Source organism: Mercenaria mercenaria, chromosome 4 (assembly GCF_021730395.1).
Source record: "Mercenaria mercenaria strain notata chromosome 4, MADL_Memer_1, whole genome shotgun sequence".
Taxonomy (NCBI): Eukaryota; Metazoa; Mollusca; class Bivalvia; order Venerida; family Veneridae; genus Mercenaria; species Mercenaria mercenaria.
Window position 1 is genome coordinate 96490380 of NC_069364.1, and position 23744 is coordinate 96514123.

The 23744-nt window shown below is 37.3% G+C and overlaps 1 protein-coding gene across 3 annotated transcripts in view; it reads right to left on the reverse strand.

Annotated features, from left to right (window-relative positions):
• Positions 1 to 23744, reverse strand: part of LOC123552490 (prickle planar cell polarity protein 3-A-like) — a 159415-nt gene that overhangs the window by 126440 nt on the left and 9231 nt on the right. The window lies entirely within an intron of this gene.

Consider the following 23744-nt stretch of genomic DNA (forward strand, 5'->3'; position numbering starts at 1 on the left):
CATCTGGGTTTTGGGTATTGTTGACTTTTGGCATTTGGGTGTTTTGTAGAGTTCATCGAGTTTTTGTCTTTGTTACCTTTTTGTACTATAACAGTTCTGACCTTCGGGTATTTTACTTAAACCGTTTTAGTATTCATACATTTTTACCAGGATTACAGTTTTGGGTTCAGGGCTTTTTTCCCCTCTAAAGCTACCACCAGTAAAAGTGGCAATCCCAATGCAAACAAGAGCTCGTAGAACACGAAATGCCCCCCTTGATGCATTTAGTAATTGCTCAAGAAAGAAAAATTATTTGCTCACTGTAAACGTAAGTTCTACTGTTCTGGTTTAATGTGACATTGACCTTTGACCTATTGACCTCAAAATCAACAGGGGTCATCTGTCGGTCATGATCAACCTCCCTATTAAGTTTCATGATCCTAAGCCAAAGCGTTCTCAAGTTATTGTTAGGAAAGGGTTTAACTGTTCCGGGTCACTGTACCCTTGACCTTTGACCTACTGATATCAAAATCAATAGGGGTCATCAGCTGGTCATGACTAACCTCTCTATCAACTTTCATGATCCTTGGCCCAAACGTTCTTGAGTTATTGTCCAGAAACCGTTCAACTGTTCCTGGCCAATGTGACCTTGAACTTTGACCTAATGACCTCAAAATCAATAGGGGCCATCTGCTTGTCATGACCAACCTCCCTATCAATTTTCCTGATCCTAGGTCTAAGCATTCTTGAAGTATCGTCCGTAAAACTGTTTTACTGTTCCTGGTCACTGTGACCTTGACCTTTGACCTACTGATCTCAAAATCAATAGGGGTCATCTGCTGGTCATGACCAACCTCCCTATCAACTTTCATGATCCTACGCCCAAGCGTTCTTGAGTCATTATCCAGAAACCGTTTAACTGTTCCAGATCACTGTGACCTTGATCTTTGACACACTGATCTCAAAATTAATAGAGGTCATCTGCTGGTGATGACCAACCTCCAAATTAACTTTCATGATCCTAGGCCCAAGCGTTCTTGAGTTATCATCCAGAAACGGATTGGTCTACATAATGACCGACCGAGACCGACCGACATCTGCAAAACAATATACCTCTCCTTCTTTGAAGGGGGGCATAAAAAGTATGTTTTTTTCCCAATGTTAATCTTTAAATTTCCAAACCATTGTTCCTGCCTAGGGTTTTTTTTTGGTTTTCAACAACAGTTTTGCTATTCTCTAAGACTTTTACTCTTCAATTCAGTAAACAGTTATCAATATACCACCACACATTTTAAAATGTTATCCAAAAAGAAATCAAGTACATTTTGTTAAGTTTCCATTATTACTCATTAAGACAAATAACAGAGGTATTTTCCCAATTGTACTGGTGTTGGTGGCATTCCCAAAATGATGAGAAAATGGCCATTGGTTTGGGTATTTTACTGTAACAGTTCAAAGCATTTGAGTGAATAAATATCACAGTTTTGGGTTTGGACGTTTTAGGGTAGAAACTTTTGGGTTTTGGGTTTTGTGTGTTTCTGCAACAGTTTTGGGGTTATGGTATTTAACTATATTATTGTTCTTCGTTCTGAGCTTGTTTTTATTGAAGCTATTCTGGGGTTTGGTTAATTAACTGTTACAGGTCTGGGTCTTAATGTGTTACTGCAACAGCGTTGCGGTAAGGGTGTTTCTAAATTACAAATCAGTGTTTTGGGTGTTTCTGTCTAACAGGTTATAAGATTTGGGTATTTAAGTGTAACAGACATTGATCTGGGTATTTTACTGTATTACATTTTTGAGATTTGAGGGATTTATTGTGCTAATTCTTTGGTTTTGTATTTTTATTTTAGCAGTATTTGTTGTTCTTTGAGTGTTTCGCTGCAACAGTTCTAGGTGTAAGGGAATATAATTATCATAGTTTCGGGGATGAGGCTCTTTTTTTTGTAAAGTTTTTTGGGGGGGATTAAGGTCTTTACTGGGTTTGATTGCAAGAATTCCGGGGTAATGGAGTTATCTTTTAGAAGTTTTGAGGTTCAGTTGATTTGCTGCTACAGCTCTACAGGTCTGGATGTTTGGTCTGGGTGTTTAACTATAATCACAGTCTTTGGTGTTTTATTGTAGTGACTTCGGGTGTATTAGGGCATTACAGTTCTTGGAGTTTGCGTATATAACTGTCACAGTTCTGGGTATAACTGGCACAGGTTTGGTTCTGGGTGCTTTTTTGTAAAATGTTGCAAGTTTAGGAGTTATTCTGGAGGAGTTTGGGGTTTTGAGCATTTTATTATAACACTCTTGTTTTAGGTTTCTGATGTTTTACCTCGTAACATTTCTGGAGTTAAATATGCATTTGGCGGTAGCATTTTTCTAGGGTTTAATGTGCATTTATTGTAGCAGTTTTTAGAATCTGGTCTTTTATTATATATATATATAACAACCCTGTATTGTGGGTGTTACTATATATAACAGTTATGGCACATTTTATTGAAGCAGTTTTGGAGTTTAAAAAGTTCAAGGGTTTGGTGTTTAAATGTGACAGCTCTGTTGTTGGGATTTTTCACTCAAATAGTTCTAGGGTTTGTATGTTTTACTATAGTTGGAATTCTACTGTAACAGTTCTGGCATGTTGGTGATTCACTATAACAGCTCTGGGGTTTCAGTAAGGAATTATGACACTTCCATTATTATTATTGTTACTGTTATGTAATGACTACCGGTATTATGGTATGACTACCAGTATATGTTACGACTACCAGTATTATGTTATGACTACCAGTATCATGTTATGACTACCAGTACATGTTATGACTACCAGTATTATGTTCTGACTACCAGTACATGTTATGACTTTCAGTATATATTATGAAAAAAAAAATTCCACAGTTAATACCTCAACTATTACTGGTAAAAAAGATTTTTTGCAGAACAGTAGTGTATATAACACCAGATGGAATAAATTCTTGAAAGCAAAACTCCTGAAACCAAAATAAAACAGCTTCCTTAGAGATAAGTACCTCTTATCAGGACTAGAAGACCTGTTGTTGTCAACAACTTATCATGATACCCAGTATATCTCTCAACAACCACCTACAACTTGCCAGTTTCATCAACAGCATCTTTACTTTTACCTTGATACTATGGTGTATCATTGAGGTTGAAAGTAAAATTTCCATGCAGGTTCACTTCAAAATAAAAACACATTTATAAAATTTATGTTCATGTGTAAAAATATGCGTGCATGCTGGTCATAATATATGTACACGTCTAAAAAATTTTACTGGCTAATTGTACTGACCAGATTAAGTCTGATTTCAAAATTTTCAACTTGTACGCACAATCATATGATCAAATTTGCATGCATTTGGATATATGTGGTGCACCTCTTAATTTTACTCCTGTATGTTTAAGCGCTACGCAATGTGAATGTGTAACAAGAGCTGTCTAGCTGTCTGTAAGACAGCACGCTTGACTTTTCTCAGTGCTTGACTCTGAATTAGAGCTTTGCCAGTAAAAGGGGCTTAACTCAATCAAATATATAATCAGAGTTATGGAGATTATTTCTCCTGGTGTAGACTTTGGTAGTAAATAACTGTTTTAAAGGTCCATTACTAAGGGAAAGTGAGTTGGCAATTTTTTTCATAGCCAGTGCATAGACTTCTGCAAGACACTAAATAATGAAGATTGGCAGGTCAAAATTTACAGAAGGTTTTGGAACTCAATTATGTTAATGACTAACCAGTATACATGTTTACTACCATACATGTTATGACTTTCAGTATATAAAGAAAAAAAAAGATTCCACAGTTAAACCTCAACTATTACGTAAAAAAGATTTTTAGCAGAACAGTAGTGTATATAACACCAATGGAATAAATTCTTGAAAGCAAAACTCCTGAACCAAAATAAAACAGCTTCCTTAGAGATAAGTACCTCTTATCAAGGACTAGAAGACCTGTTTTGTCAAAAAACTTATCAGATACCCAGTATATCTCTCAACAACCACCTACAACTATGCCAGTTTCAATCAACAGCATCTTTACTTTTACCTTGATACTATGGTGATCATTGAGGTTGAAAGTTAAAATTTCCATGCAGGTTCACTTCAAAATAAAAACACAATTATAAAAATTTATGTTCATTGTAAAAATATGCGTGCATGCTGGTCATAATAATAGTACATCTCTAAAAAAATTTTACTGGCTAATTGTACTGACCAATTAAGTCTGATTTAAAATTTTCAACTTGTAACGCACAATCATATGATCAAATTTGCATGCAATTTGGATATATGTGGGCACCTCTTAATTTTAACTCTGTATGTTTAAGCCTACGCAATGTAATGTGAACAAGAGACTGTCTAGCTGTCTGTAAGACAGCACGCTTGACTTTTCTCAGTGCTTGATCTGAATTAGAGCTTTGCCAGTAAAAGGGGCTTAAACTCAATCAAAATATAATCAGAGTTATGGAGATTATTTCTCCTGGTAGTAGAACATTTGGCTAGTAAATAACTGTTTTAAAAAGGTCCATTACTAAGGAAAGTGAGTTGGCAATTTTTTCATAGCCAGTGCATAGACTTCTGCAAGACACTAAATAATGAAGAATTGGCAGGTCAAAATTTACAGAAGGTCTTTGGAACTCAAAGAAATGTATGTGTATTATGTTGAAATTTCAATGAATCGACAGAATGACCCCCCAGGTCTTTTTAACTTTCTTCATACTTCATAGAACAAGAGCACCGCCTTGCGGGTGCTGACGCTCATCTGATTTTTTTTGTGTAATAGAAATATTGTCCTACCCATGATTTTCTAAGTCTAAAAAGGGCCATCATTCTTGCAAAAAGCAGGATAGAGTTATGTTTCTTGATGTTCAGTGTCCACTTATGATGGTGAAAAACTGTTGCAAGTTTTAAAGCAATAGCTTTGATAGTTTATGAGAAAAGTTGACTTAAACATAATACTCAACCAAGAAAATGATTTTCTAAGTCCAAAAGGGGCAATAATTATTGCAAAAAGTAGGATGGAGTTATGTTGCTTGCTGTACAGGGTCAGCTTATGATGGTCAACAAGTGTTGCAAGTTTCAAAGCAATAGCTTTGATAGTTTAAGAGAAAAAGTTGACCTAAACATAAAACTTAACCAAGAAATCTGATATTTTCTAAGTCCAAAAGGGGCCATAAATCTTGCAAAAAGCAGGATGGAGTTATGTTTCTTGCTGTACAGGGTCAACTTATGATGGTGAACAAGTGTTGCAAGTTATAAAGCAATAGCTTTGATAGTTTAGGATAAAAGCTGACCTAAACATAAAACTTAACCAAGAAAACTGATTTTCTAAGTCCAAAAGGGGCAATAAATCTTGCAAAAAGCAAGATGGAGTTATGTTTCTTGATGTACAGGGTCTGCTTATGATGGTGAACAAGTATTTTAAGTTTCAAAGCAATAGCTTTGATAGTTTAGGAGAAAAGTGACCTAAACATAAAACTTAACCAAGAAATCTGATATTTTCTAAGTACAAAAGGGGCCATAAATCTGCAAAAGCAAGATGGAGTTATGTTTCTGCTGTAAGGGTCAGCTTATGATGGTGAACAAGTATTCCAAGTTTCAAAGCAATAGCTTTGATAGTTTAGGAGAAAAGCTGACCTAAACATAAAACTCACCAGGCAACGCCGACGCAGACGCGACGCCGACACCGACGCGACGCCGACGCCGACAACCGCTCAAGTGATGACAATAACTCATCATTTTTTTTCAAAAAATCAGATGAGCTAAAAATAATTGTACATATACTGCGATTTATTTCGAATTTCTACATACCAACTTTCATTTTCCAATAAAATGAAATAGTTTCTGTGCTTTTTAAAAGAAATTAAAATGTTCACTTTCCTTAGTATTGGACCTTTAAGTTTCAAATCAAAAGCTTTGATAGTAACAGAGTTATTTGACTTTATCAGAAACTTTAACCAAAAATTCTAAGTTAAAAAGGAGCATAACTCTGTCAAAATTCAAACAAACAGAGTTATGGGGATTGCTTCTCCTGTTGTAGACTTTGATAGTAAATAACTATTTTAAGTTTCAAGTCAAAAGCTTTGATAGTAACAGAGATAGACTTTTTGAAAAACTTTAACCAACCGCGACGCCGACACCAGGGTGAGTGCAATGGCTCTACTTTTTCTTCAAAAAGTCGAGCTAAAAACTATACATGCACTTAAATGTACATGATTTAATATATAAACAGTATCCTGCATCCTACATATTCATTGACACATGCATAAAAAGCAAGAAATTGTAACATGGTTTAAACCATCGTCCCCCACCTAAGGACATTTTTCACAAAACATACTGCAAGCCAATACATCTTCTAGGTAATAGGGCAACATACTAACAATGTATTTAAAGGTCCATTACTAAGAGAAAGTGAGTTTGCAATTTTTTTCATAGCCAGTGCATAGACTTCTGCAAGACACTAAATAATGAAGATTGGCAGGTCAAAATTTACAGAAGGTCTTTGGAACTCAAAGAAATGTATGTGTATTATGTTGAAATTTCAATGAATCGACAGAATGACCCCCCAGGTCTTTTTAACTTTCTTCATACTTCATAGAAAAATAATTGTACATATACTGCGATTTATTTCGAATTTCTACATACCAACTTTCATTTTCCAATAAAATGAAATAGTTTCTGTGCTTTTTAAAAGAAATTAAAATGTTCACTTTCCTTAGTTTTGGACCTTTAAATCAAAACTACGTATCATATAAATCATAAAGACATTCTGAAGTCCTTACTAGGTAGAGATAGGTCAAGATACTCTTAAAAATTGGATATAACATGCAGGTTGTACCACAGAAAAGTGGTCTTGATTTTTCCCTAAGGCCAGTAATAAGAAAGTTACAATATAAGCTATTTATAGAAATAACAAAGGGAAGTAATTCTAAAAACAAGGATGCCTCATAGTGATGAATTTTTGTGCCAAGTTACATCAAAATCCATCCACGCATGAAGAAGAAATGATCCGGACAAAGTCATTCTTGAATTTGACCTTTGACCTCTAAGAGTGACCTTGACCTTGGAGCTAGGGGTCTGGGTCTTGCGCACAACACACTGTCTTATTATGAGAAACATTTATGCCAAGTAATTTGAAAATCCCTTGATGAATGGCAGTTATGGACAGGACACGAAACAGACCCTGTTAACCTTTGTCCTCTAAGTGTGACCTTGACCTTGGAGCTAGTGGTCTGGGTCTTGTGCATGACACGTCGCCTCATGGGGAACATTTATCCCAAGTTATTTAAAAATCCCTTCATGAATGGCAAGAGTTATGGACCAGACACAAAGTGTGACGGATGGACAGACAGAAGGACGCTGACTATTTCTATATCCCCATTTTTTTCTTCGGAAAAGGCGGGGGACAATTAAATATGCACATACAATTTGTATATGTGGATGTATGCCTTTTTATGTTTGCAGTGTTATTTTTTTGCAATCAGAGACTTTAGACTCGCATGGTACACCATAGAATATCAAATATATTGTACTTGCTTGTTACAGTAAGATTGCTTATAACCTTGGGACCAAAATCAACCAAAACTGTAACTAGATGTGTGTCCATAGGACACAGGTGCCCCCCACTCCTGCCACTGTAACATGGTTTAATGACTGGGGTTAAACAATTTTTAAGATACAACATTCCTGTAAAGTTTTGTGACTCTACGTCAAATACTTCTGGAGCTACGCACGACAAAACATTAAAATGAAAATTTTTTCCTAGGTCAGGGGCCATAACTCCTACAATACTGAATGAATCCAGACGTGAAACCCCAGGTGCACAACTGCACATGCTAACCAACATTCCTGTAAACTTTTGTGACTCTAGGTCAAATACTTTTGGAGCTATGCACAACACAACATTAAAATGACCAATTTTTAACTAAGTCAGGGGCCATAACTCCTACATGACTGAATGAATCCAGACACGAAACCCCAGGTGCACAACTACACATGCTGACCAACATTCCTGTAAAGTTTTGTGTGACTCTAGGTCAAACACTTTTGGAGCTAGGTGCGACACAATACTAAAATGACCAATTTTTACAAAGTCAGGAGCAATAACTCCTACAAGACTGAATGAATCCAGATGCGAAACCCCAGGTGCATAACTACACATGCTGACCAATATTCCTGTAAAGTTTTGTGACTCTATGTCAAATACTTTTGGAGCTAGGCGCGACACAACATTCTCGGAAGGACAGACGGACATACAGACAAGAGAAATCTATATGCCCCCACCACTCATGGGGCACAAAAAAATGTATAAATTGTCGAAGCTGTCCTTGTTTATGCAATACTATAATCACTGAATATGTTTGAAATGATACTACTTCAGTGCTCAGAAACAATAAATCTTGTTCTAATTGGCAATTTTATCATTATCTTTTAACAAAGTCATCATGTTGGGTAAATTACTGGTTCCTGATTTCTACCTGTCTGACTACAGGAGGAATCAATCACTGTATCAGACTGTACACCTCTAAAACTCTCCATAAATTGTACATCAAGATCTGACTTAACTACCATAAATTACTATTATGGTGCCTAATGAATCAATTATCAAGATATATCATCAACCTAAAGCAGCCCAATAAAGATAGAAACACAGAAAAAAACCTCTAACACATCAGACACACCTACCTATTCACTGCTAGGCTAATAAACCTGATATAAATACCTCCAGCATTACAGCATTAGTTTACCTGAGAATTTCATTTTTTCTGTTCCTTTTTGTTTGAGCTGCCATTAATTGCAGTTATCAAAGTTGATGTTCTTTTATACCAATGATATATTAGCTGCCTATGATAAAGCCATCTCTCTCTTTCTAGATTATCTCAAGTCAATTTTCCTCACCAAAATGAAGATAATGCCTCTTGCTGAATTAAGAAACATGCAATATGAGCTTATATCATTTCCTCAGCCACTATATGCAATTCCACAAACCAGGCTCAAAAACAACAAATCAGGTATTTTCAGGTTGGTTTCCAAACATTTCATCCTACGACCTTTGTGCTTCTTAATTTAAGATGTGTCTTGGCTCACATTCATTTTGCTGCCAATATAACTATGTCAACTTTGAGCAATGGTTCATGTCAGAATGCTACAAAACAAGTGAAGACCTGCTGAAACAAGGGCAAACCTCTGAGCTAAAATCTGAGTAATATGCTGACAAACAAGAGCTGTCCGTAAGACAGCCAAGCTCGACTATTCGAAATATTGTCCCAGAAGCAGGAAAATATTACCCAAAAAGGTTAAATATCAAAAGAGTTTTAAGTTCAAAAGGGGGAATAATTTGACCAAAATGCATAAGTTATGGGACTTGCTGCTATCAACTAGTTTTATAACCCTGAAGACACATGTGAAGTTTCAATTCAATATCTGCATTAGTTTTGGAGATAGAAACTTGCATGTAAAACTTTAACCAGAATTTTCAAAGTCCAAAAGGGGGCATAATTTGCCCAAAATACATGCCAGAGTTATGGGACTTGATCCAGTGAGGTTAATAATTGATCTAGAAAAAGAAAAAATAAGTTTCAAATCTATATGCCTTTTAGAAATAGCTGTATGTACTTGCATGCAAAACTTTAACCAGAATTTGCTAAGTCCAAAAGGGGGCATAATTTGGCCAAAATGAAGGTCAGAGTTATGGGACTTGCTGCTACCAACTAGTTTTATAACCCCAAAGACACATGTGAAGTTTCAAATCAATGCCTGCATTAGTTTTTGAGATAGTAACTTGCATGTAAAACTTTATCCAAAATTTTCTAAGTCTAAAAGGGAGCATAATTTGCTCAAAGAACATGTCAGAGTTATGGGACTTGACCCTGTGAGGTTGGTAATTGATCTAGAAAAAGAAAAAATAAGTTTCAAATCTATATGCCTTTTAGAAATAGCTGTATGTACTTGCACGCAAAACTTTAACCAGAATTTTCTAAGTCCAAAAGGGAGCATAATTTGGCCAAAATGAAAGTCAGAGTTATGGGACTTGCTGCTAACAACTAGTTTTATAACCCCAAAGACACATGTGAAGTTTCAAATCAATATCTGCATTAGTTTTAGAGATAGTAACTTGCATGTAAAACTTTTACCAAAATTTTCTAAGTCTAAAAGGGGGACATAATTTGCTCAAAATACATGTCAGAGTTATGGGTTTTGACCTAGTGAGGTTGGTAATTGATCTAGAAAAAGAAAAAATAAGTTCCAAATCTATATGCCTTTTAGAATTAGCTGTATGTACTTGCACGCAAAACTTTAACCAGAATTTTCTAAGTCCAAAAGGGGGCATAATTTGGCCAAAATGAAAGTCAGAGTTATGGGACTTGCTGCTATCAACTAGTTTTATAACCCCGAAGACACGTGAAGTTTCAAATCAATATCTGCATTAGTTTTGGAGATAGTAACTTGCATGTAAAACTTCAACCAAAATTTTCTAAGTCTAAAAGGGGGCATAATTTGCTCAAAATACATGTCAGAGTTATGGGTCTTGACCTAGTGAAGTTGGTAATTGATCTAGAAAAAGAAAAAATAAGTTTCAAATCTATATGCCTTTTAGAAATAGCTGTATGTACTTGCACTCAAAACTTTAACCAGAATTTTCTAAATCCAAAAGGGGGCATAATTTGGCCAAAATGAAAGTCAGAGTTATGGGACTTGCTGCTAACAACTAGTTTTATAACCCCGAAGACACATGTGAAGTTTCAAATCAATATCTGCATTAGTTTTAAAGATAGTAACTTGCATGTAAAACTTCAACCAAAATTTTCTAAGTCCAAAAGGGGGCATAATTTGCTCAAAATACATGTCAGAGTTATGGGACTTGACCCAGAGAGGTTGGTAATTGACCTAGAAAAAGAAAAAATAAGTTTCAAAGCTATATGCCTTTAATTGATGGCTGTATGTACTTGCATGCAAAACTTAACCAAGGTGTGACGCCGACACCGACGCCGACGCCAGGGTGAGTAGAATAGCTAGACTATTCTTCGAATAGTCGAGCTAAAAAGCACTGAATCATGAAAGACAAACTTTCAAATGCCAGAGCATGGAATCATCAAAGACAAACTTTCAAATGCCAGAGCAGGGAATCATCAAAGACAAACTTTCAAATGCCAGAGCAAGGAATCATCAAAGACAAACTTTCAAGTGCCAGAGCACGGAATCATCAAAGACAAAATTTCAAATGCCTGAGCAGGGAATCATCAAAGACAAATTTTCAAATCCCTGAGCACGGAATCATCAAAGACAAACTTTCAAATGCCAGAGCAGGGAATCATCAAAGACAAAATTTCAAATGCCAGAGCAGGGAATCATCAAAGACAAAATTTCAAATGCCAGAGCATGGAATCATCAAAGACAAAATTTCAAATGCCTGAGCATGGAATCATCAAAGACAAACTTTCAAATGCCAGAGCATGGAATCATAAAGAATAACTTTCAAATGCCAGAGCATGGAATCAACAAAGACAAAATTTCAAATGCCAAAGCATGGAATCATCAAAGACAAACTTTCAAATGCCAGAGCATGGAAACATCAAAGATGAAATTTCAAATGCCAGAGCAGGGAATCATCAAAGACAAACTTTCAAATGCCTGAGCATGGAATCATCAAAGACAAACTTTCAAATACCTGAGCATGGAATCATCAAAGACAATTTTTCAAATGCCAGAGCAGGGAATCATCAAAGACAAACTTTCAAATGCCAGAGCAGGGAATCATCAAAGATAAAAATTCAAATGCCTGAGCATAGAATCATAAAAGATAAAAATTCAAATGCCTGAGCATGGAATCATCAAAGACAAACTTTCAAATGCTAGAGCATGGAATCATCAAAGACAAACGTTCAAATGCCAGAGCAGGGAATCATCAAAGACAAAATTTCAAATGCCAGAGCATGGAATCATCAAAGACAAATTTCATCTAATTATATTTATAACCTTTACCTCATTTACATATTGAAATATTTTTTGCAACACATTTTCAAAACGAGCTTTATAAGCCTTTAATTTGATGCGATATCACTTCTTTTAACACTAAATACCTAGTAGAAACCGGTTTCACTATCATAATTAAGTGGGCCAGATTAAATAGTTGCCAAAAATAGATACATGTGTATTCAGCTTTTAGAAAACACAGGAAACTAATAAATAATTGCTTAAAAATCTGTTTTGGAACAACAAACTGTTGCTGCAGATCTATAATCTTTTTAAATTAAGCACACAAAGACCACACTGTGATTTTAAACATAAAACAAATAAGAAGCCCAAATGAGTCTAAATCCTCCATTGTGCAGGAACCTGAACTTCTGATATTTATGAAGATCAAGTAGAAAATGTGGCCTCTAGAGTGTTAACAAAGTTTTTTCTATGATTTGAACTAGTGACCTAGTTTAAGATCTCAGGTAAACAGATTTTGAAATTGGCCTATATTTTAAAGATACCATTTTACTCTGAACATTTTTTATAAAGATCATAATTTTATGGAAAATGTGGTCTCTAGAATGTTAAGGTTTTTCTCTGATTTGTGCTAGTGACCTAGTTTTTGACCTCAGGTAAACCAGTTTTTAACTTAACGTGGAATTTATAGTGAAGATCAAATCAAAAATGTTGCCTCTAAAATGTTAACAATTAGGTTTTTCTCTGATTTGATCTAGTCATGACTAGTGACCTAATTATTCACTTCAAGAAATCAAACTTTTATCTTGCGGCAGGCAGTATGTTTGAATTGTCACTATCAGTGGTAAGAAACAATAAATCTAGTCCGAAATTTTATCATTAAATTTTTAAACAAGAGCTGTCTGATGACAGCGCGCTCGACTATTCGAAAAATTGATTGAAGAATGGGATCAAAATATTTCCACAGATATTCAGACAAAAGAAATAAATAGATTAGACAAACAATGTTCCTGTATTTCTTTGATTTCGCTAAGTCTTGCACTAAATGGCAATGTATGAACCAATTTCAAAGTCCAAAAAGGGCTATAATTCAGTCAAAATAGTTATGTACTCTTGCCTACAGATGGAAATCATAATGATAAACAAGTGTTCAAAGTTTAAAAGCCATATGTCAAATAGTTTTGACAAAACGTAGACTTGTATGAAAACAGAACCAATTTCAAAGTCCAAAAAGGGCCATAATTCAGCCAAAATAGCATAATTCAGCCAAAATCCTTGATGGAGTTATGTACTCTTGCCTATAACTGGCCATGGTGATGGTAAACAAGTGTTGAAAGTTTCAAAGCTTTATCTCAAAAGACTTTGTCAAAATATGAACTGGTACGAAATATTAACCCAGATTTCTAAGTCAAAAAGGGCCATAATTCAGCCAAAATTCTTGATGGAGTTATGTACTCTTGCCTATAACTGGCCATGGTGATGGTAAACAAGTGTTGAAAGTTTCAAAGCTTTATCTCAAAAGACTTTGTCAAAATATGAACTGGTACGAAATATTAACCCAGATTTCTAAGTCAAAAAGGGCCATAATTCAGCCAAAATCCTTGATGGAGTTATGTGCTCTTGCCTATAACTGGACATGGTGATGGTAAACAAGTGTTGAAAGTTTCAAAGCTTTATCTCAAAAGACTTTGTCAAAATACGAACTGGTACGAAAAACTTAACCATGATTTCTAAGTCGAAAGGGGCATAATTCAGCCAAAATCCTTGATGGAGTTATGTACTCTTGCCTATAACTGGCCATGGTGATGGTAAACAAGTATTGAAAGTTTCAAAGCTTTATCTTAAAAGACTTTGTCAAAATATGAACTGGTACAAAAAACTTAACCATGACTTCTAAGTCAAAAGGGGCCATAATTCAGCCAAAATCCTTGATGGAGTTATGTGCTCTTGCCTATAACTGGCCATGGCGGTGGTAAACAAGTGCTGAAAGTTTCAAAGCTTTATCTCAAAAGACTTTGTCAAAATGTGGACTGGTACGAAAAACTTAACCAAGGTGTGACGCCGACGCCAACGCCATGGTGAGTAGGATAGCTCTAATTATTCTTCGAATAGTCAAGCTAAAAATCCATCAAGTAGATTAATATTACTGGTTAATGACCTTGGCATTCTGGCAACAGGAGAAATCAATCAGCAGACTGTAAACCTCTAAAACTCTCCATAAATTGTACATCAAGATCTGACTTAACTACCATAAATTACTATTATGATGTCTATTGAATCAATTATCAAGATAATTTATATAATCAACCTAAACCAGCCCAATAAACATAGAAACACAAAAAATCTTTGAACATCAGGCACACCTACCTATCCTCTGCTTGGCTCATAAACCTAACATAAATACCTCCTGGATTACGACATTAATTTACCTGAGAAATTCATTTTTTTCTCTTGTATAGTGTTAGAGCTGCACTTTTATTGCAGTTTCTTATTTACCAAAGGTACAGCATCTGCTTAATAACAAAGCCATCTCTTTCATTCTAGATTTATCTCCAGTATTTTTTTCTGCATCAGCAATGGTGATCCTCTATCATCAATGGCAGTTATGAGAATTAAAAAAACAGTCAAACCTACCTTTATAGCATCTTCTCAATACAGCAGGTACCTAAAGATTAATTACATACACAAAAGTGGTCAAGGACACATGTACACAATTAATTCTTGAAAAATCTTTGTAAAAGTAATTTTAATGACCTAATATCACTGTATGCTGTCACGTTACCTGGTGTACGGCAAGAAAAAGTAAAGATGGCGGACATGGATATTGAGGAAAGGTAGGCTCCTTATTTGTTCATTGATTTCTCTGTGAATATTTTCTTTAGGGAAGACTTTTTGTCGTATAACAGGGCACAGACATTTGTCTTTCATCGGCTGTATACCATTGCCTCAAACAACTTCTTGATTTTCTAGACTTTGCCCTTGAATGCAACAAAAATGACGGAAAATAAATTTAAGCGAGGAGAGACTCTGTTTTTCGAATTTTTCATCCCTTTCTTGCACACTTTCTGCCATTTTATGAAGTACACATAGACTATGAACATAGACAAAATATGTGTGTCAGCCAGTTCCCTGAATACCGCAATATTTCTTCAAAAAATACTTGATCACCTTTACTCATCCCAGAAAAAGGTCACACACACCTACATTTCAGTTTACTCAAAACTGTGGTAATAGTTCAAACCACAAACTTGAGAGGAAATAAGCATATGGGTCCCGCCCTCCTCTACACCTCCTTGTCTATCCCAGAAAAAAATAGTTGAGCATAAAGTCATAGCAACCAACCAACTGACCAACCAACCAATTGACAGCATCATGACCCTAAATTTCTATTTGGGAGATGGTACAGATTTGAAATCTCTCAATTTCTTTGCAGCACATACTGAGTTCCACATTACATCAAACACTTACCTATCATAGCAAACTATCTAATCATAAAACAGGTTCTCACAATGAAGCAAGCAGATAAACTGCCAAAAATAAATATTCAGTCTTTAAACTTTCTGATTAAGCACAGGAAACTAATAAAATTTAATTTCTTAAAAATCTGTGTGTTATAGAACAACAAACTGTTGCTGCAGATTTATAATCTTTGAAGTGGCAAACAGAAATCAGTATGATCTTAAAAACAAATCGAACAAAAACCTAGTTACAAGTCAGACAAAAAAGTAAATCTTGTAAACAAGAGCTTGTTGAGCACAGAATGCCCACCTTGATGCATTCAGTAACTGCACAAGGAACAGAAATTATCTGGTCACTCATGGTGCACTGGATGTTTGACGTGCTGACCTCAAATTAATATGGGTCATTTACCAGTCATATAAGTGACCTCCGTATCAAATGTGATCTTAGACCAAAACATTCTCTAGTTAACTGGCAAAAAACATTTGGTCAATGTGACCTTGACCTTTGATCTACTGACCTCAAAATCAATAGGGGTCATCTGATGATCATGATCAACCTCCCTATTAATTTTCATGATCCTAGGCCCAGGTGTTTTCAAGTTATTGTCCAGAAATGGTTTAACAATGTGATATTGACCATTGACCTACTGACCTCAAAATCAATAGGGGTCATCTGCTGGTCATGATCAACCACCCTATCAAGTTTCGTGATCCTAAGGCCAAGAGTTCTCAAGTTATCATCTGGAAAGGGTTTACCTGTTGCGGGTCACTGTGACCTTGATCTTTCACCTACTAATCTCAAAATCAATAGGGGTCATCTGCTAGTCATTATCAACCATCTTATTAAGTTTCGTGATCCTATGGCCAGGAGTTCTCAAGTTATCATCTGGAAAGGGTTTACCTGTTGCGGGTCACTGTGACCTTGATCTTTCACCTACTGATCTCAAAATCAATAGGGGTCATCTGCTAGTCATGATAAACCTCCTTAACAAGTTTCTTGGTCCTAGGCCCAAGCGTTCTCAAGTTATCATCTGGAAATGGTTTAACTGTTCCAGGTAACTGTGACTTTGACCTTTGACCTACTGATCTCAAAATCGATAGGGGTCATCTGCTGATCATGACCAACCATCCTATCAAACTTCACTATCCTATGCCCAAGCATTCTTGAGTAATCATCCAGAAACCATAGACCTGTTCTGGGTCAATGTGACCTTGACCTTTGACCGACTGAACTCAAAGTCTGCTGGTCATGATCAACCTCCCTATTAAGTTTTGTGATCCTAGCCCATGCATTCTCAAGTTATCATCAGGAAACTGTTTAACTGTTCCAGGTCACTGTGACCTTGACCTCTGACCTACTGATCTCAAAATCAATAGCGGCTATCTGCTGGTTATGATCAAGCTAACTTTCATGATCCTAGGCCCATGCGTTCTTGAGTTATCATCCAGAAACCGTTCAACTGTTCCGAGTCACCGTGACCTTGACCTTTGACCTACTGATCTAGGTCCATCTGCTGGTTATGACCAACCTCCCTAGCAACTTCCATGATCCTAGGCCCAAGGGTTCTTGAGTTATCATCTGCAAACCGATTGGTCTACAAATAGGCGAGTCCGACAAATGGACGAGTCCAATAGCTATATTTCTTTGAATAGTTAAGCTAAAAAACACTGTATGTGTACTATAGGACCATCCGCGATATATGACCTTTTTGTGTTGATTCCTGGTAAAATCCAAATCACTTACTCACTGTATGGCCATAAATCTTGTCTACTTAAACCAATCTGAATGAAACTTGCAGGGTCACATTGCCATGTAGCACAGTGATTTTTTTTTAAATCCTAACAACCATAAATATATATAAATATAACATACATTTACAAAGGGCAATAAACCTTGTCTTACTCAAGAAATCTGACAAAAACTTGCAGAGTGGCATTTCTTTACAGCAGTTAATACTCTACACCCTGTCAAAGATATGGTTTCGAATAGACAGAAAGACAGGACAAAGCTAAAACTATATTCCTCTGCCTTTGGCGGGGATAACAAACATTCTGGCCAAGCAACGATCCTAAAAGCTCACCATGAGAACTTCATGCTCAGGGGAGCTTATAAAAGCAGAAGCTATATCAGACACCTATACCTAAGATGACCTAGCTAATGTTAATATTTTGACATAACTTCAAATCCTAACATCTGATTTTACCATTACATTATGAAAGCCAAAATATGTGCAGTAAATTCTTCATTTTCTTTGTTAGCTGGTGATTTAAAGTCAGTACTCAAAATGCCGTTGCTAAGTAAAAAAGCAATGATTTCTGCAACAAGGGAAGATTATTACTTCAAAACTTCCAACAGAATGTCATGCAACAACATGTTATCCTCTTCAATGTTTGCCAATTCTAAACCCAATTTGCTCTCTCCCTGTTAAATACATGTAGTACATGTAACGTTGTTTTGCGCGCCGTTCTGACGGTGTCACTTTAACGCGTTGTAATGTTTATGTACGACGGCCTTGACGTCACTTACTTGTATTACTTCCGTCGCTTTGTACAGATCAGCAATATACTACAGAAACGTTCACTATCATCTGCTTTCTAAAATTTAGTGTCTATCTGACACTGTCATAACAAAATAGGACAGGAGATGATGTTGACTAGCTAACAAGTAATCCGTATGACTTGCATTGTCCTAACAAGATAAAAACCTAATTTTCAAGAAGTCCTCTATAGCACTGATCTCACAAGCAAAGAGTCTCGGGTTCAAACTCTACTGAGGCTGGACTCTCCATATTAAATCACTAACACTGTCTTTCAGATGTAACTTTGAATCAAAGTCCTATGTAGTGTGCTTTACATGAAAATATTTTCATTTCCATATACCGAGTCCAGGCTTTATTCTACTTTATCTGGATAAATGATGTTACATCATTACTTCCGATTTACCAAATGTGCAGAACTACCTTAAAGAACTGGGAAAAACTTCTGGAATTGGAGCTTCTTCTGTACCTTATACTATTCTCCAAAGCCTGAGAATTTTGGATATAAACTGAAACAACTATGAAGTTGACTTCGAAGATCATAACATAAAATGAACTCCAGACAAAATATGAGGGGTTAGTGCCAGAAGGCAGTAAGTGTTTTCTTTATTCATTTGGAGTTAAGACCTTCTGACTAATTCATCGAAATATTGTTTGAAAAATATGCAGGGTTTTCCCACCATAAGTCACATTAAATTGAATGTGCCTGGTAGTGACAGGTAAGCTGCCATCAACTACCTGCTACAATGTATACCCAGACAGTTACCATATGTTATTGTTACATAACCTATGAGTTATTTGCCAGTGTGACTTTTATGCCATTGTTTTTTCCTTTTCCTTTAAACCAAACCTTTTTTTTTTTTCATTTTTCTTCTAAACATAGGTTCTACAAAAAATGCAGCTAATGCAAAAGAACAATATGCACAGACTGTGTATACAAAATGACCCCTGCAGCACGTCGACTGTGTATACAAAATGACCTCTGCAGCACCTCAACTGTGTATACAAAATGACCCCTGCAGCACACTGACTGTACACACGAAATGACCTCTGCAGCACATCGACTGTGTACACAAAATATCCCCTGCAGCACTTTGACTGTACACCAAAAATGACCCCTGCAGCATGTCTACTGTACACACAGAATGACCCCTGCAGCACGTCAACAGTGCAGCATGTAGACTGTACACAAAAAATGACCCCTGCAGCACTTTGACAGTGTACACAGAATGACCCCTGCAGCATGTCCACTGTAAACAAAAAATGATTCCCGCAGCAGCTGAACTTAACATGCAAAATGTCCCCCGCAGCACGTCGACTGTGTACACAAAATGACCCCTGCAGCACGTCTACTGTACACACAAAATGACCCCTGCAGCACATCGACAGCGCAGCATGTAGGCTGTACACAAAAAATGACCCCTGCAGCACGTTGACAGTGTACACAAAATGACCCCTGCAGCATGTCCACTGTAAACAAAAAATGATTCCCGCAGCAGCTGGACTTAACATGCAAAATGTCCCCTGCAGCACGTGGACTGTGTACACAAAATGACCCCTGCAGCACGTTTACTGTACACATAAAAAGGACCCCTACAGCACATCAACAGTGCAGCATGTAGACTGAACACACAAAATGACCACTGCAGCACGTTGACAGTGTACATGTACACAAAATGAGCCCTGCAGCATGTCCACTGTAAACACAAAATGATCCCCACAGCAGCTGGACATAACATGCAAAATGACCCCTGCAGCACGTCGACTGTACACACAAAATGACCGCTGCAGCATGTCGACTGTAAACACAAAATGACCCCTGCAAATTGCCGACTGTACACACAAAATGACCCCTGCAGCAAGTCGACTGTACAAACAAAATGACCCCAGCAGCACGTCAACTGTACACACAAAATGACCCCTACAGCATGTTGACTGTACACAAAGAATGATCCCTGCAGCACGTCGACTGTACACACAAAATGATCCCTGCAGCATGTCGGCTGTACACACAAAATGACCCTTGCAGCACTTCCAAGGTATACACAAAATGATCCCTGTAGCAGCAGGACTTAACATACAAAATGATCCCTGCAGTGTGTCTACTGTACACACAAAATGGTCCCTACAGCACTTCCACTCTACATTTATAATGATCCCTGCAGTATGTCTACTGTATGCGCAAAATAACCCCTGCAGCATGCAGACTGTACATGCAAAATGGTCCCTGCAGAACCTCGACTAGGCATGTAAAATGGTCCCTGTAGCACCTTGACAGTGCATGCAAAAAGTTCCAAGCATCTTGACTGTACATGCAAAATGATTCCTGCTGCACCTTGACTATACAAGCAAATGATTCCTGTTAGACTTTGACTGTACATGCAAATGATTCATGCTGCACGTTGACTGTAAATGCAAATGATTCCTGCTGCACTTTGACTGTATATGCAAAATGATTCCTGCTGAACCTTGACTATACATGCAAATGATTCCTGTTAGACTTTGACTGTACATGCAAATGATTCCTGTTGCATGTTGACTGTAAATGCAAATGATTCCTGCTGCACCTTGACTGTACATACAAATGATTCCTTCTGCACCTTGACTATAAATGCAAATGATTCATGCTGCAAGTTTACTGTAAATGCAAATGATTCCTGTTGCATGTTGACTGTAAATGCAAATGATTCCTGCTGCACTTTGACTGTACATACAAATGATTCCTTCTGCACCTTGACTATAAATGCAAATGATTCCTGCTGCACGTTGACTGTAAATGCAAATGATTCCTGTTGCACGTTGACTGTAAATGCAAATGATTCCTGCTGCACTTTGACTGTACATACAAATGATTCATGCTGCATGTTGACTGTAAATGCAAATGATTCCTGCTGCACTTCGACTGTAAATGCAAAGGATTCCTGCTGCACATTGACTATACATGCAAATGATTCATGCTGCACGTTGACTGTAAATGCAAATGATTCCTGCTGCACCTTGACTGTACATACAAATGATTCCTGCTGCATCTTGACTGTAAATGCAAATGATTCCTGCTGCACCTTGACTGTACATACAAATGATTCCTCTGCACTTGACTTAAATGCAAATGATTCCTGCTGCACCTTGACTGTAATGCAAATGATTCTGCTGCACTTGACTGTAATGCAAATGATTCCTGCTGCACTTGACTGTAAATGCAAATGATTTTCTGCATTGCATAAAGCAAAGATCTGCTGACTGTTGTAATGCAAATGATTTCTGCTGCACGTTGACTGTTAATGCAAATGATTCCTGCTGCACGTTGACTGTACACCAAATGATTCCTGCTGCACCTTGACTGTAAATGCAAATGATTCATGCTGCACCATGATTGTAAATGCAAATGATTCCTACTGCATCTTCACTGTAAATGCAAATGATTCCTGCTGCACCTTGTCTGTACATGCAAATGATTCCTGCTGCACACTGACTGTACATGCAAATGATTCCTGCTGCACCTTGACTGTAAATGCAAATGATTCCTGCTGCACCTTGACTGTACATGCAAATGATTCCTGCTGCATCTTGACTGTACATACAAATGATTCCTGCTGCACCTTGACTGTAAATGCAAATGATTTCTGCTGCACGTTGACTGTTAATGCAAATGATTCCTGCTGCACGTTGACTGTACCACCAAATGATTCCTGCTGCACCTTGACTGTAAATGCAAATGATTCATGCTGCACCATGATTGTAAATGCAAATGATTCCTACTGCACCTTCACTGTAAATACAAATGATTCCTGCTGCACCTTGTCTGTACATGCAAATGATTCCTGCTGCACACTGACTGTACATGCAAATGATTCCTGCTGCACCTTGACTGTACATGCAAATGATTCCTGCTGCATCTTGACTGTAAGTGCAAATGATTCCTGCTACACCTTGTCTGTAAATGCAAATGATTCCTGCTGCACATTGACTGTAAATGCAAATGATTCCTGCTGCACCTTGTCTGTAAGTGCAAATGATTCCTGCTGCACCTTGTCTGTAAGTGCAAATGATTCCTGCACCTCGTCTGTAAATGCAAATGATTCCTGCAGCACCTTGACTGTAAATGCAAATGATTCCTGCTGCACCTTGTCTGTAAATGCAAATGATTCCTGCTGCACCTTGTCTGTAAATGCAAATGATTCCTGCTGCACCTTGTCTGTAAATGCAAATGATTCCTGCTGCACGTTGACTGTACCACCAAATGATTCCTGCTGCACGTTGACTGTAAATGCAAATGATTCCTGCTGCACCTTGTCTGTAAATGCAAATGATTCCTGCTGCACCTTGACTGTAAATGCAAATGATTCCTGCTGCACCTTGTCTGTAAATGCAAATGATTCCTGCTGCATCTTGTCTGTAAATGCAAATGATTCCTGCTGCACCTTGTCTGTAAGTGCAAATGATTCCTGCTGCACCTTGTCTGTAAGTGCAAATGATTCCTGCTGCACCTTGACTGTAAGTGCAAATGATTCCTGCTGCACCTTGTCTGTAAGTGCAAATGATTCCTGCTGCATCTTGTCTGTAAATGCAAATGATTCCTGCTGCATCTTGTCTGTAAGTGCAAATGATTCCTGCTGCATCTTGTCTGTAAATGCAAATGATTCCTGCTGCATCTTGTCTGTAAATGCAAATGATTCCTGCTGCACCTTGTCTGTAAGTGCAAATGATTCCTGCTGCACCTTGTCTGTAAGTGCAAATGATTCCTGCTGCATCTTGTCTGTAAATGCAAATGATTCCTGCTGCACCTTGTCTGTAAGTGCAAATGATTCCTGCTGCATCTTGTCTGTAAATGCAAATGATTCCTGCTGCACCTTGTCTGTAAGTGCAAATGATTCCTGCTGCATCTTGACTGTAAATACAAATGATTCCTGCTGCACCTTGTCTGTATATACAAATGATTCCTGCTGCACCTTGACTGTAAATGCAAATGATTCCTGCTGCATCTTGACTGTAAATGCAAATGATTCCTGCTGCACCTGAACTGTACATACAAATGATTCCTGCTGCACCTTGACTATAAATGCAAATGATTCCTGCTGCACCTTGACTATAAATGCAAATGATTCCTGCTGCACCTTGACTATAAATGCAAATGATTCCTGCTGCACCTTGTCTGTAAATGCAAATGATTCCTGCTGCACCTTGACTATAAATGCAAATGATTCCTGCTGCACCTTGTCTATAAATGCAAATGATTCCTGCTGCACCTTGTCTGTACATGCAAATGATTCCTGCTGCACCTTGACTGTAAGTGCAAATGATTCCTGCTGCACCTTGACTATAAATGCAAATGATTCCTGCTGCACCTTGACTATAAATGCAAATGATTCCTGCTGCACCTTGACTATAAATGCAAATGATTCCTGCTGCACCTTGACTATAATGCAAATGATTCCTGCTGCACCTTGTCTCTAAATGCAAATGATTCCTGCTGCACCTTGTCTGTAAATGCAAATGATTCCTGCTGCACCTTGACTATAAATGCAAATGATTCCTGCTGCACCTTGACTATAAATGCAAATGATTCCTGCTGCACCTGAACTGTACATACAAATGATTCCTGCTGCACCTTGTCTGTAAATGCAAATGATTCCTGCTGCATCTTGACTGTAAATACAAATGATTCCTGCTGCACCTTGACTGTAAATACAAATGATTCCTGCTGCACCTTGACTGTAAATGCAAATGATTCCTGCTGCATCTTGACTGTAAATACAAATGATTCCTTCTGCACCTTGACTATAAATGCAAATGATTCCTGCTGCACCTTCACTGTACATACAAATGATTCCTGCTACA